The sequence below is a fragment of the Uloborus diversus genome, chromosome 6 (genome assembly GCF_026930045.1).
Source record: "Uloborus diversus isolate 005 chromosome 6, Udiv.v.3.1, whole genome shotgun sequence".
Classification (NCBI taxonomy): domain Eukaryota; kingdom Metazoa; phylum Arthropoda; class Arachnida; order Araneae; family Uloboridae; genus Uloborus; species Uloborus diversus.
The window spans coordinates 69,708,235-69,723,170 of record NC_072736.1 but is presented as its reverse complement, the minus strand read 5'-3'; positions in this window follow the sequence as shown (position 1 = coordinate 69,723,170).

Below are 14,936 nucleotides of genomic sequence, written 5' to 3'. Positions count from 1 at the left end.
TGTACTTTTAAGTTAATGTTTAACATCGGGTAGCGGTTATGGTGGGTCCAATCTAAAAAAAATTCGAACGCGTTTACGATGTAAATCTCGGAACTTTATGTTCCGAGTGGTAATATTTTCACGCATATGAGTCTCGAAACTTTACGTTCCGAGCAAATTTCAAACGCGTTTAAGTTAATGTTTAACATCGGGTAGCGGTTATGGTGGGTCCAATCTAAAAAAAATTCGAACGCGTTTACGATGTAAATCTCGGAACTTTATGTTCCGAGTGGTAATATTATCACGCATATGAGTCTCGAAACTTTATGTTCCGAGCAAATTCAAACGCGTTTAAGTTAATGTTTAACATCGGGTAGTGGTTATGGTGGGTCCAATCTAAAAGAAAATTCGAACGCGTTTACGATGTAAATCTCGGAACTTTATGTTCCGAGTGGTAATATTATCACGCATATGAGTCTCGAAACTTTATGTTCCGAGCAAATTTAAACGCGTTTAAGTCAATGTTTAACATCGGGTAGTGGTTATGGTGGGTCCAATCTAATTACGATGTAAATCTCGGAACTTTATGTTCCGAGTGGTAATATTATCACGCATATGAGTCTCGAAACTTTATGTTCCGAGCAAATTCAAACGCGTTTAAGTTAATGTTTAACATCGGGTAGTGGTTATGGTGGGTCCAATCTAATTACGATGTAAATCTCGGAACTTTATGTTCCGAGTGGTAATATTATCACGCATATGAGTCTCGAAACTTTACGTTCCGAGCAAATTCAAACGCGTTTACGATGTAATTCTCGGAACTTCATCCCCATGCAATAGGTTTCCGGAAACTACTTCTCAGAATTGAAAAAAAGGGGATTGCATGAAATCGCAAACGTTTATGTGGGATCGTTTTTTTTTCCTTCGATGATCTTAAACGCGTAGAAAAATACGATCGCGTGCGTGTTTTTTACCAATCTTGTATTTTTTGTGTGTTGCATGTTTTTTACGTTCTTGTGAGTCTCGAAAAGGGCGTTTCGAGCAAACCCGCGTGCGTGCTTTTATCTGTTAGGTTGCTGGGTGATTTTTACGATGTATGAGTTGGTGTCGAAAAAGGAAATGTAAAACATCTCGCGGACATTTGATCGTGTGTAGTTTTTGAGTTTTGTGTGTGATAGAAGCTCGAAAGAGGGAGGGAATAACGAGCACTTGAACGGTACGTGGTTTGACGGAAACGTGTGTAGTTTTTAAATTTGTGTGTGTGTGTGTGTGTGTGTGTGTGTTTCGATCATTTTTTTCCTTACCGACTAAGGTTTTTTAATGAGAACAAAAAACATTCAAACTCCCAAAAACAAAAAAACATTCAAACTCCCAAAACAAAAGAACATTCAAGCTCCCAAAATAAAAAAACATTCAAACTCCCAAAACACAAAAACATTCAAACTCCCAAAACACAAAAACATTCAAACTCCCAAAACACAAAAAACATTCAAACTCCCAAAACAAAACAAACATTCAAACTCCCAAAACACAAAAACATTCAAACTCCCAAAACACAAAGAAACATTCGAATTCCCCAAAACAAAAAAACATTTAAACTTAAATTTCAAAAAAAAAAAAAAAAAAAAAAAAAAAAAAAAAAAAAAAAAAAAAAAAAAAAAAAAAAAAAAAAAAAAAAAAAAAATTTTTTTTTTTTTTTTTTTTTTTTTTTTTTTTTTTTTAATTTTTTTTTTTTTTTTTTTTTTTTTTTTTTTTTTTTTTTTTTTTTTTTCCTACCTTTGTGAGCTACAAAAGATTCCAGCAGCTTGTTTCGAATCAACGATTTCCGTCATGATTCGGAATACGAAATTGACCGCTTGCAACGCAGTTTTGCGGGAATTGGAGGACTTCGAATTGGATTTCAAGAGCAAAATCGAGCACTTCCTCGCCACTAGCATCTATCCCGATCGTTACCTATTAACGTACTTCGATTTGAATCGACTACTGAACGAGACGAGAAAGGCTCTCACGGAACGATTTCCCGACGATCGGTTGGAGATGGTCGTCGCCGAAGTATCGGACATGGACGAGCTTCGCGACGTTTCAGCGAGAGAGCGGAGGGGAGGACGATTGACGTGTTCCATTTGCCTGGACGCGATCGTCCGTTGCGACGGGAAAAAACTAGCGTGCGGTCACTCTTTTCATTGGGCTTGCATTTCGGAATGGTTCGCTACCGCCAAGAGGACGAATTCGGACCGGATGTGCCCGCTGTGCCGTCGTCGTTGCTTCGACTTGAGTGGTGGCCGTAGTAGATGCCGGATCAGGACGACGAAAAATTTCTTCGATTCGCAGAACTATCGGACACTCGCCAAGACGTACGAGGAAAATATTTCGGCCATCAAAAACATGGAGAAGTTGCTGCGGGAAGCGAATGCAAAATGCCCTTGTAATGTTTGTAAGACCTGGAGGTGAACTTTTGAAATAAAACTCTTTCAATCAGATGCAGATGCAATTTCCTACAAACTTTCGAAATTTTCAAAGTCCCATTTTTTTGAAACCCTAAGATCAAGAACCTAAAATTTAAATACAAAAAAAAAAAAAAAAAAAAAAAAAAAAAAAAAAAAAAAAAAAAAAAAAAAAAAAAAAAAAAAAAAAAAAAAAAAAAAAAAAATATATATATATATATATATTTTTTTTTTTTTTTTTTTTTTTTTTTTTTTTTTTTTTTTTTTTTTTTTTTTTTTTTTTTTTTTTTTTTTTTTTTTTTTTTTTTTTTGAGTGATATGTTGGAGGTTTCAATCTTCGTTTATTTCGCAAATGCTGGACTTTGTCATTTTTGGAGTCGTAAAGTTTTAAAATGCCAACATCTTCAACACGTGAAGTAAAAATGTAAGTTGTTTGAGGAAAAAAAAACACTTGACTTGAAAAAACGTGACAATCTCAAAAGAAAGCGATCGTCGTCATTTAACGTTGATGATTTCAAAAAAAAATACAAGTTCAATTTTTTGTTCTTTCTTAATGCCATTCTCTCTTCCTCCGAACCCCTGAGGTGCAGAACCTCGAAGAGATCTAAGGACTGTACGTTTTCTTTAACCGTGTTTGCGTGAACTTACAGACAGCAACGTTCGAATCGAAAACAAACACTAACGTTCGCGAGCAGTTCTGAAGTGATTCTCGTAAAATTCGTCAGGTGGCATCGTGAACGACGCAGATGGCGCTGTTTCCATGCGAGGTTAACCAAGATTCGGGTACAGGTCTGAAGTGGTTCTCGTAAAATTCGTCAGGTGCCCTCGTGAACGACGCAGATGGCGCTGTTTCCAGGCGAGGCTGACCAAGGTTCGCGTGCAGGTCTGAAGTGGTTCTCGTGAAATTCGTCAGGTGCCCTCGTGAACGACGCAGATGGCGCTGTTTCCAGGCGAGGCTGACCAAGGTTCGCGTGCAGGTCTAAGATGGTTCTCGTAAAATTCGTCAGGTGGCCTCGTGAACGAGCAGATGGCGGCGATTTGACCAAGGTTCGCGTACAGGTCTGAAGTGGCTCTCGTAAAAATCGCGAGGTGGCCTCGTGAACGAGGAAGATGGCGCTGTTTCCAGGCGAAGCTGACCAAGGTTCGCGTACAGTTCTAAGATGATTCTCGTAAAAATTCGCGAGGTGGCGTCGTGAACGAGGCAGATGGCGCTGTTTCCATGCGAGGCTAACCAAGGTTCGCGTACAGGTCTGAAGTGGTTCTCGTAAAAATCGCGTGGTGGCATCGTGAACGAGGCAGATGGCGCTGTTTCCAGGCGAAGCTGACCAAGGTTCGCGTATAAAGATGATTCTCGTAAAAATTCGCGAGGTGGCGTCGTGAACGAGGCAGATGGCGCTGTTTAAGGACGATGACCAAGGTTCGCGAACAGGTCTGAAGTGATTCTCGTAAAAAATCACTAGAAGGCGCTCTCCTAGCCCGTTTCTCTTACAGCGTTGCGATGGTTCCTGGAAAAAAACTCTAGGAGGCGCTCTCCGAGCCCTGTTACAGCGTTGCGAAGGTTCCTGGAAAAAATCACTAGGAGGCGCTCTCCGAGCCCTGTTACAGCGTTGCGGAGGTTCTCGCGACGATCGTGTGGGGGCGCCGAAACCCATATGCTCACCGAGCGGTTGGTCGCCCCGTCTTTGGTTTTTCCTCCGGGGTCCCGTTGCTCGAAAAAAATATTGAGGGACTGTACTCCTCGAGCGCAGCGCCATCTGGATTTTCCTCAGATCTGACCTCACTTTTTCCCCGTCGATCGGCACACTAGTCTTTCTACACAGGGATTCAAGTGAAACACGGCCGATCGCAATGCACCGATGCGATCGCTATTTCCCCAATGTACAGTATTCACCTGACGTCACTGCGGGTAAAAACCCTCACTGCAGTGCATTGTGGGAACTGTAGCAGACGAAAATCCAGCACTGCAGCGTATAATACAGTGAAACCTGTGTAAGTTGACCACTTGCGGTGCAATACTTTGGTGGTCAACTTAGACAGGTGGTCAACTTATAAAGGGGGTAATGATTATTATTATTATTATTTATTTATTTTTTTTGTAAGTCTTGCACCATGCATTCATTTTTTGACTAATTGACACTTACTCTTTCTGTTCAACTCACTTTTATTGTTTAGCATTACTTTGAATCAATAATATAAAATGTTATTCAAATATTTTTAGAGATTATTTTCCCAGAATGATGTATAGTATGCTATGCAAATTTAAAATTTCAGTAAATTGATCAAAAAAAGTCTTATTGTTTATGAAAAGTTACTCATTTTATATTAATAGTTCCTAAAAATTTATAGTTAATCAAGAAATAAAATTTTTTTTCGTTTAACAACAAAAGAAAAACAAGTTTGGAGAATAAAAGGGTTCTTAGTAGTTTTCCCATGTGGTTAAACACAAAAAGAGGTTTAGTTATGCTGCTGTTTCATTTGTTGGTAAAATGCTGGTCTGGCATGAAAAATATTCTTGGAAAGCAATAAAAAAATAATAAAAATAATAAATTGTTGAATAAAATTTTAAAAAATAAACCAAGTGGTCAACTTACAAAGGGTTTTTTACAATACTCCAAACCAAATTCGGTGTTCATTAGTGGTCAAGATAGACAGGTGGTCAAGATAGAGAGGTGGTCAAGTTACAGAGGTTTTCCTTCATTATATAAGATAGGACTAATTCCGTTCCTGACAAAAGCGGTCAACATAGACGGTAGGACTCGACCGATGCATCGGCCTGGCCGATGCATCGGCGCCGATGGTTCAACAATTTAGCCATCGGCATCGGCATCGGCGGCCGATGCTAACTTGCTTGAAACATCGGCCCATCGGCCTTAAAAAACATCGAAAAGCCGATGGAATTGGCCGATGTTTTTGAAAAAAAAAAAAGGATCTTTGCTGTTTTACTTTTTATTACAAAGTAAATGGAGTTGTTGTTTTCATATAAAATTATTTACTTAAATTTCAAAATGAATTTCTATTTTTAGTCATCCCTAGAAGAGTTTTTAATACTATATTCAGGTACCTAACAAGTTAATTATTGCGTTGTTTCTTGCAGCAGGATGTACGTATATATCTGTCATAAGTCATAACTCAAAAATGATAATCTGTAGAAGGTTAAAGTTTCGTATGTGGGGTCTGCGGACGTTCCAGTTGTGCACTTCCCTTTTTTTTCGATCGGGTGTTCTGAAAAGCCTGTTTACTCATTTTTTGTGGCTATTAATTACTTATTTCAATGCAAAACTAATATAGCGTCTCAGACTGACGATCATTTGGTGATATATTGCCGAATTGGAGACTATCGAAACAAATATGAGATGGCGAAACCGATTTTTGTGTCATTTTATTAGATTCCCGTTGAACCGACGGTAATTTTTAATTTTTCGATATTTGTAATATGAATCAATGTAATGCAGTCTTTTCTGTATCGCTTCGGCGGAGTTACAAGTTTGGGGCCCGTCGAAATACATTTTGGGGATCACAGAAGTTGTAAAACATTTATCATTCGCATTTTTGTAACTCCTTCGGTGGTCCTATGGTTAGGGCTGCGGAGTCGGAAGGAAAATGTCCGACACCGACTCCTGGATTTTGAAATGCCTGACTCTGACTCCAACTCCGACTCCGGATTTTTTTTTTTTTTTTAAATTGTATTTTTTTAATTCCCTCTCTCCCTTTAGGGGAGGGGGAAAACCTTAAACAGAGATTGAAATATTAATTCCTTTTTATGAAAATTTCGCATTTTGTTTTTTATTGTAAACACAAGACGCATACAGCGTTGGAAATTTAATTTAAAAATCAAATTTTCCAATAATTACGAGTTAAAAAATGAGATGACTTAAAAATCCCCTGTAAAAAATTTGAAAAGGAGTATCTGTAATTGTAATCTGTAATTTGTCCCCCTTTAATGTTTAACAAATATATATTGATCAAATCGTGTGCTTTCAATTTTTGAAAGCTGTAACTTGAGAAGAAAAAAGCTTTTTTTTCTAAATCCAAGTTCTTGAGAGGGGATGGTTTGCCCCGGGTGACACCCAGCAGGTAGATGACACCTAAAGTTAATTTCAGAGTTTTTAAAAAATATAAATGTTTTGAGTCTGAAAATTTTCGTGAATATATTTTAAATTATATATCATCAATAAAATTTCAACGAAAATAGAGCACATATACGTCACGAGCTAATTTTACACAAAATGCGGCGGTATACAAATTTGTACGAATAGCTTTTACTATACCTATATTTCTTCTTCGCTAAATTTTTAATTTAAATTTTATTGGCTCCTTTAGAATTAACCTTAATATGAAGATTTTAAGATTAACTGCAATTATTGAGTGTTGTAATCAAGAAATCTTTTACACTTATTTTGTTCCATACTTTTTAGTGAGAACCAAGCTTATAGAAATAGTCTTAATAAAGAAAAAAAACATTAAATTATTTCATCGATTCTTTTGGATTCGTGCTTTCTTTGAATTTGCCGATCACCCTTAAACGCTTCAACCTTGGCTACGGGAATCGACTTACTAATTTGTTACGTTTCTTTTATTATTTTATAACTGAGATCGAACAAAACACTATATTTCTATTTTTATTTGAAAGTGATTACTTGAAAATGTTAGGCAACAAAACCGTTTGCTGACAGTTGCTATTAGTTAATTAAAAAAAGCTAGCAAACTGAGGGACTGCTACAGAAAGTTCGGTAAGCACTCAAACTAGCTGATTGCCATAATGGCACTTATTTTTTCATTAGTATCTTTTTATACATGTAATCGAACCAATTGGTAGTCAGTTTTTAAAAAATGCTAGGAGAGTCAGTGAAAAGGAAAGAAAAAAAAAAAGCCCAGAGTCGGAGTCGGCATGTTTTCTAACGACTCCGACTCCTTTACCCCAAAATCAGTCCGACTCCGAGTCTCAGACTCCACAGCTCTGCCTATGGTTATGGGGTTTCTCGCGCAATTGCAACATTTGCTATATTTTAAATCCGCCATTGCACGTCAAAACAAAAACGGGTGCAAGTTTTGAAAGGTTTTTCTGCTCAATGTTTATGATTATTTTGAACTCTATTTTTACGACTATTTTTTGAATTTCTGAGAACACTTGCGTGCCCCTCCTCCCACTTCCTCAATTTCTGAAATTAAACTCTAGTTGTACTTCTGAGTTGTTTAAAACTAACACCATTCATAAAATTGGAGATTTTTTTTCTTTCAAACGTTATCTATTGTTTAGAAAGAATTTAGGGCATTAATGTAAGAAATTGATTAAAGACGTTTTGAATGGTGACATAATTCGAAAATCAAAGGGACTTTTGATTTTTTTTTTTTTTTCGGAAGTGCTGAAGTAGATTCAGAAACTCTTCCGAGGCGTTGGTGGTAGTTGTTCTGTACTAAACAAATGAGGCAGAGGTTGGGGCCGAAATGTGATTTACTCCAAAATCAGAGGGTGGCCCCCCTAACCCTACTTCGTCGTTTCAAGCATTTCTTAAAGATTTAGCGATTATTTATTTTGGTCAAGAAATGTCATTTTGCGTATCTCTCATACTTGTTTCACCTATGTTTCGTAAATTGCCATCTTTTTTGCATCATTAATAGCGATTGATTTTTTTTTCTGTTGTAAGTAACTATTTTTATGTATTTATATAAAATCAATGAATAAGTTATTTTCGTTTTTTATAGAAAAGTTTCAGGGATTTTCATTTATGCAATTTTTCAAATTTCAGAAAATTATTGTTAAATTGAAAAATTTAATTTGAACTTGTTTGTAAAGCTTCATAAAAGATTAAACAATCAAATTGTTCAATACTATGTGTGCAAACATCAGATCAAGTATTATTATGTATTCAGTTATTAACTTGGTGTAAATATTGAGTTTGTTTATTGTACCTGCGTTTTAAGAACCTTGCTATTTTCATGGCTATTTTTTTTTTCAGCAAAATGTATGTCACTGTTATAACTTTTATGAAAAATGCAAACTTTTCTATTCATAAATTTTAAATCAGTATAAAAATATTCCTATTTTGATTTAATATTGTAATTTATCTGTTACCTTTTTTGTTTAATTTGATGACTAAAAAATGTCTACGTGCAATCTTTCCACTTTAATTGCGTAATTTGTTGACGGTTTCATAGTTCTATTCTTATTTTTTTTTTTTTTGAATGATTAAACAACGTAATTTAATTTTTTTTAACTATGTTTAGTGTATCTAAATCCATACATTATTACAACATTACTGAAATCTTAGTTATATGCTCAATTTAAAAAAAAAAAAAAAAAACAAATCAATTGGTTATTAAACAATCTCTTTGTTTTTCTTCCTTCTTTTTTTGGCTATTGTTCTTTCTCTTTCATCATACAGCAGTCAAAAAAGGAGAAGCATAACTACACCCTATACAGATTGTACGTAGTACGATGCAAAAGTTCGGGGACATGCTGTATAAAATCTTACCCAGAATAGTTCACATTACCGAAGCACATCTACCTTCAAAAGGTCGCCTTGAGGGACTATGTACTTCTGCCAGTGTTCATAATATAACTTTTGGAAACACTCCTGAAAGCCATTTTTCGCTACCATCTATGATGCAGCTTCATCTTCTCCTGACGGAAAAAAGTGGCGTCTATGCAAATGTTTTTTTGCTGGGAACAGGTAAAAGTCACACGGAGCTAAGTCCGACGAAACGTTATGTTATTTGTTTGTCATATCAGAGTATTGACCAATCGAACTGTGCATCCTCAACATGAAAGTCTCCTTCTTCCCCACGATGAAGTTAAAGCAGCAGCGCAAGAGGCTTTACAGGAATTTGCGAAAAATGTCTTCCAGGAGTGCTTCTAAAAGCTATACGAACGTTGGCAGAAGTGCATAATCGTTCAAGGTGACTATTTTGTAGATAGATATATGTTTCGGTAATGTGAACAATTCAGGGCAAGGTTTTATACAACTTGACCTTGAACTTTTAGATCATACTACGTACGTATGAGTTTTCAATTTACTATTTCATAACGTTTTTGAGTGACGCAAGTTTACGCGCATGAAGACATCACAAGAGAATTTGCGATAATTAACTGAGGAGGCGTTCAAAATGGATATTTGGTTATCTATATATTCTTAGGTACATATGTATGTACAGATGTGCCGAAAAAACTTGTGAAGTATAAATTGGTGATAGTAAAATAGAAATTTAGGTCGAAATCTGATTTTCATTTTGTGATTACAATTCTTTATTCGTAGAAAGGAAGTAAAGTGAAATGAATCAATGATCCTTTAAATCCCTGACAATCTTATCAATTTATTTCTGTTTGATTTTTTTTTGCCATCGGCCAACGGCATCGGCCATCGGCCATCGGCAATCGGCCATTTGGAGGAAAACAATCGGCCATCGGCCATCGGCCATCTTTGAACAATCGGCCAACAATCGGCATCGGCCCATCGGCCAAAAAAATGCCATCGGTCGAGCCCTAATAGACGGGTGGTCAACTTACAAAGGTGGTCAACTTTACAGGTTTTACTGTAACACTTGCTTTTGTGTGGCTTATAAACTCTTCTTTCTATTTAAAAATGGGAGATTTTTTACGTTTTTAACTAAGAAACGCTGTAAAAGAATGATGAACGATTCATTTGATACGAAATACTTTCTTTATTATCGTATTTTCATGGGTTTAAGCTTCTTTGGTTCCTTATCACAAACATGGTGAAAACTCGAATTCTCTTTTTATTTTCTCCGTTTCTCGGCATTTTCCATGCATTCCTAAGTCTTTTTAAGCTCTAAACATGTTCATTATGCGCATGAAGTCCAGTAATCCTTAAATAAAACGAGTTTTTTTAGCACTACTGACACTGCGTGATTGGTCAAAATACCCGCAGACGAACAGCTGATGGGACCGTTGCCAAACCGTGAATAAGGTCCATTTGAATTCAAGTGTAACATTGCGATTGTCTTCTGTCCCGATTCCCTCGCAAAATTTGCAATTGCTCTCGAGCTCTCACAAGTCTGGAAAATCCCTCACAAGTGCAGAAAAACATCAATGGCGTCTGTTTTGAATGCAAAGTTGATTTTAGAATTAATGGAATATTATTGTTGAAAATTTTCAATTCTAAATTGGCAACTCAATGCAAGACTCGTTTTTTGTTTACCGTAGCATTTTTGCAGTAGCCTTCATTTTAAATTGGAAGTATAATTGTTTTTATTTACTTAAAATATGCGATACTTCTTCAATTTCACATTGTTTTCGTCCACAAATGCAGTACTTATTTTAATTATGACTTAATACTTGATGGCATAATATTCTGCATAGTCATTATACTACTTCGTCGTTTTGAAGAAATCAACGGAATTTTTTTTCGGCTGAACAACAGTACAAGTTGAATTACGACTGTGATGAGAAATTATAATGGACCTTATTCACGGTTTGGCAACGGTCCCATCAGCTGTCCGTCTGCGGGTATTTTGACCAATTACGTAGTGTCAGTAGTGCTAAAAAAACTCGTTTTATTTAAGGATTACTGGACTTCATGGGCATAATGAACATGTTAAACGCTTAAAAAGACTTACGAATGCATGGAAAATGCTGAGAAACAGGGATAATAAAAAGAGAATTCGAGTTTTCACCATGTTTCTGATAAGGAACCAAAGAGGCTTAAACCCGTGAAAATACGATAATAAAGAGAGTATTTCGTATCAAATGAATCGTTCATTATTCTTTTACAACATTTCCTAGTTAAAAACGTAAAAAACCTCCCATTTTTAAATAGAAAGAAGAGTTTATAAGCCACACAAAAGCAAGTGTTATTATACGCTGTAGTGCCGGATTTTCGTCTGCTACAGTTCCCACAATGCACTGCAGTGAGGGTTTTTACCCGCAGTGACGTCAGGTGAATACTGTCCATTAAATTGTCTTCATTGTTGTAATTTTACTAGTTAGTATTATACTAGTTGAGAAAGAAAAAGAAAAGGGACTGTTGAAAGTGAGTAAATTTGTTTAACGTTCACTATCTTACTAATATAAAATCTCAATTCTAGGCTAGTACTTTTTAATTATTTGCTAAAATTGCATTTACTTGCGTATTATGGTACAATAACAAAATGCATCAAACTTAGCTACATGGCCCCCGGCATAAGTTCCTACTATGACATGCATTGTACTCCCATTAAAAGTTAAACTGTGAAAGTCTGAAATCTGGTAAATGTCGACACTAGTCAGTGCATATCAACATACACATACCAAAGGCATCAGTGATAAACTTAATATTTCTGGTGAATCGCCAGTAAAAGTCGACATTCTTTACTTTTGGTGTTTTACAGTAACATATATGTACTGCATACACATGATTTTAAAAAAGTAATTGGCAGAAACATTTCGCTGTAAATAAATGAAAAAAAAATTTAAAAAAAAGATAATTAATTTGAATTCTGAAATTTTGAATCCAAATTATGTTTTTCGCAATCACGAGTTGCGACAGGACCCTACTCATTTTGGGCTATTGTTTCTAGAAACAGCTCCTGTCCCCCCAAGCCTACCCCTCCTCCTGGCGAAATGGGAACTTTGGGCGGCGGGAACTTTGGGCGCCGAGCATATTGTGCCCAGTATTCCCGGGGCCTAAAATGCTCGGCGCCCAATGTTTCCGGCGTCCAAAATGCTCGGCGCCCAATGTTCCCGGCGGCGAATTTTGAAACGCTCTCAATGCTGTTGTTCGACGAGCAAGATCGGTAGCTACCGCGGTTAGTTAATCACGTGACAGCTAATGATCACGTGCTCCAATCAACTGCTTAGAACGGTAACCGGTTGATCATAGAACGCTGGGGTTAGTAACCGGTCGACCGGTGAGGTTCGTCGAATGCAAGGAATGCTTGCGTTCGCCGAGCTCAACTGGTAGCTACCGGTTAAACGATCACGAGACATCTAATGATCACGCAGCGGTTAGCAACCGGTTACTCAGTGGTCGACCGGTTAGGATTGCCGAACAAAACCAATTACAGTACATTGGCGAGATGAGAAATAAAAACGAGCGCGTTCTATTAAACAGCATGGTGAATTGGATACATTAAAGCAACCCCGAGTAAAATGTAAACAGAGCCGCCCCTTTAAATTGTGAGGTAGAAATTGCAATGCGAAATAGTGCTGTTTAAAGTTTTAGTTCGTTTTAATTTCACGATTTACTGTTTTTTGTGTTGTGAAATATTTCCGTTTTCGTAGGATTTCTTCTGAATCTTAATTTACGTCTGTATTGTTGTTATGTTTGGAACCCTTTCCCCCAACTACCAATCACTTCTGAAGTGCTCCAAATTCAGAGTTAATTACAATACAATATGAATAGCAACCCCTTCTGCAAGTTTTCCGGATTTTTTTCATGCCATGAATGTAAGGGAAAAAAACGGAAACGAACAAGTTCAAAGGGTGCAAGAATGCACTAGCCAAGGCCACTCACTTTCGCTCCCCTCTCCCCTCTAACTTAAATATCACAGGTGCTATGAATTCAAAGTCAATTATACAATACTAGTCGACCCGTGCGGAACTCCGCACTGTGCTTCGAATCGTTTCATAAGGTATTTCGCTCTTTAAGAATTTCAAAGGAAGAACATTATGAAGAAGAACCGAAAAAAAAGTAAGCGCAGAAGAGAAGACATGTAATTTAAAGACAAAACCTAGTTAAATACAACGTTGTGATAATTTGATCATCGCTCACCTTTTGGTCGTACATATTTTCAATGCAAACATAAATATCATTAAAAGTGGCTGAGTAGTGACTCGTGAAAAAGCAGTAATTGTGCATGTGAAAAAAACAGGTTGTGGCAAATACAGTGCTGCCCATGTAATCATCTGACAGGAAAAAAAGAAACATTAAAGAGATATTTATTGGCACGGATTCAAATTGGCGCCATTCTGATTAACAGCCCGACACCCCAACAAACCTAGCAAATGCGCCTTCCTTTTCGAAAGCTATTCATTGAAGGAATGCGTAGTAAAAAACAGCAAAAAAGATTTTGCCAGAAAAAATAATAATACTAAGATCATGCTTCTATATTTTGTCATTAACCAGCATGATACGATTTAAAATTATTCGTAATGCTTGGAATTTGATTAAAAAATGACGAATATCTCACGTATCGATTGAAATAAACGTTCTAGAGAAGTAATAAATTAGATTGAAAATAAGTGTTTTTATCTTTGAATATTGAACTATTTCACATAGAAGGTTGCTTTAACCGTTACGACTTAAATGCCAGCACATGTTTCTAATTTGTTCGAACACTTAAAATTCAAAACCAAAACCAGTTGAACTGAGTCCGTTTTTTAAGTGTAATTTTTCGAACGTAGACAAAATGTTTTTTTTTTTTTCCAGCAGAAAGCAGAGGAGTAGAAAATGATTTCTTGCTAGTGAAGTTGATAATAATTTTAATGCTTTATATCGTATTCACGCGAATAAAATATTAAAGGTTTACTGGGTGAAACTCGCAGTTTTAATTTGGCGTAGTATTTTTTTTCATTTGTACAAAAGGTTGAAAACTGCTATTAGAAACATCTACACTTCAGCATACAATGAAAATGTTTTTCTGCACAAAAAGGATTTCCTTTATGTAAATCTAATACTTTTTTATGCTTATATTATGCTGAACGATCTGGATGTAGTCAAAGCTTAAAAAAAAGGAAGAACATCCTTTGATTAACAGTCAACTTATCCGAATGATAACTGTAGCCTGCATAAAGGAGTCGAAACACCAAGTAGCATTCCCACTGCATTTATTTTATTACGTGTGTATGTTATGAGTACATGTAATGCGTAATACTAATATAAATTTGATATTATGTCGGACAGCCGAAGCTTGCCCGAAGTTCAGATAGTTTATAGCCGAACGCTCTACCGAAAAAATCTTATCAATTTAACCGAACAACTAAATCCAGTGCTTTTAAGTTTTATTAAAATATAAACACATACACACACACACGGGCTATTTTTTTTTTTTTTTTTTGCCGAAAGCGACGTAAAAAATTGGAAAACAGCATTAGAACTCTGCTTTAAAAAAAATGCATAAGAACTACAGACTGCATCAAGGATTTGAAAAAGCAAGGAGCGTTTTCGAAAACTTGAATTTTCGACCGTAAGTCTATTTTTTGTCGTTAGCCCGCCTGATAAGTTTTAAAATGAGAGGGGAATCATATATAAGATAAGATATTGAAGAGAAATGTTTTTATTTTTCAAAATTTTTACAATTTGTTACCGCAGGCTGCTTGAACCGTTATAACTTAGATGGCAGCACGTGTTCATCATTTAACAGCACGGTTAAAATACAAAAAAAATTGAACTATGCTCTTTTTTAAGCGTAGCTTTTCAAATGTAGTAAAAATGTGATAAGCTTTTTTTTTTTTGCAAAAAAAAAAAAAAAAAAGAAAAAAATATATATTTTATCCTTCAAATTGAGGTAGTGATTTTTTTATTTGTACAAAGAGTCAAAAAGTCATTAGACGAATATATATTTCAATATACGACTTAT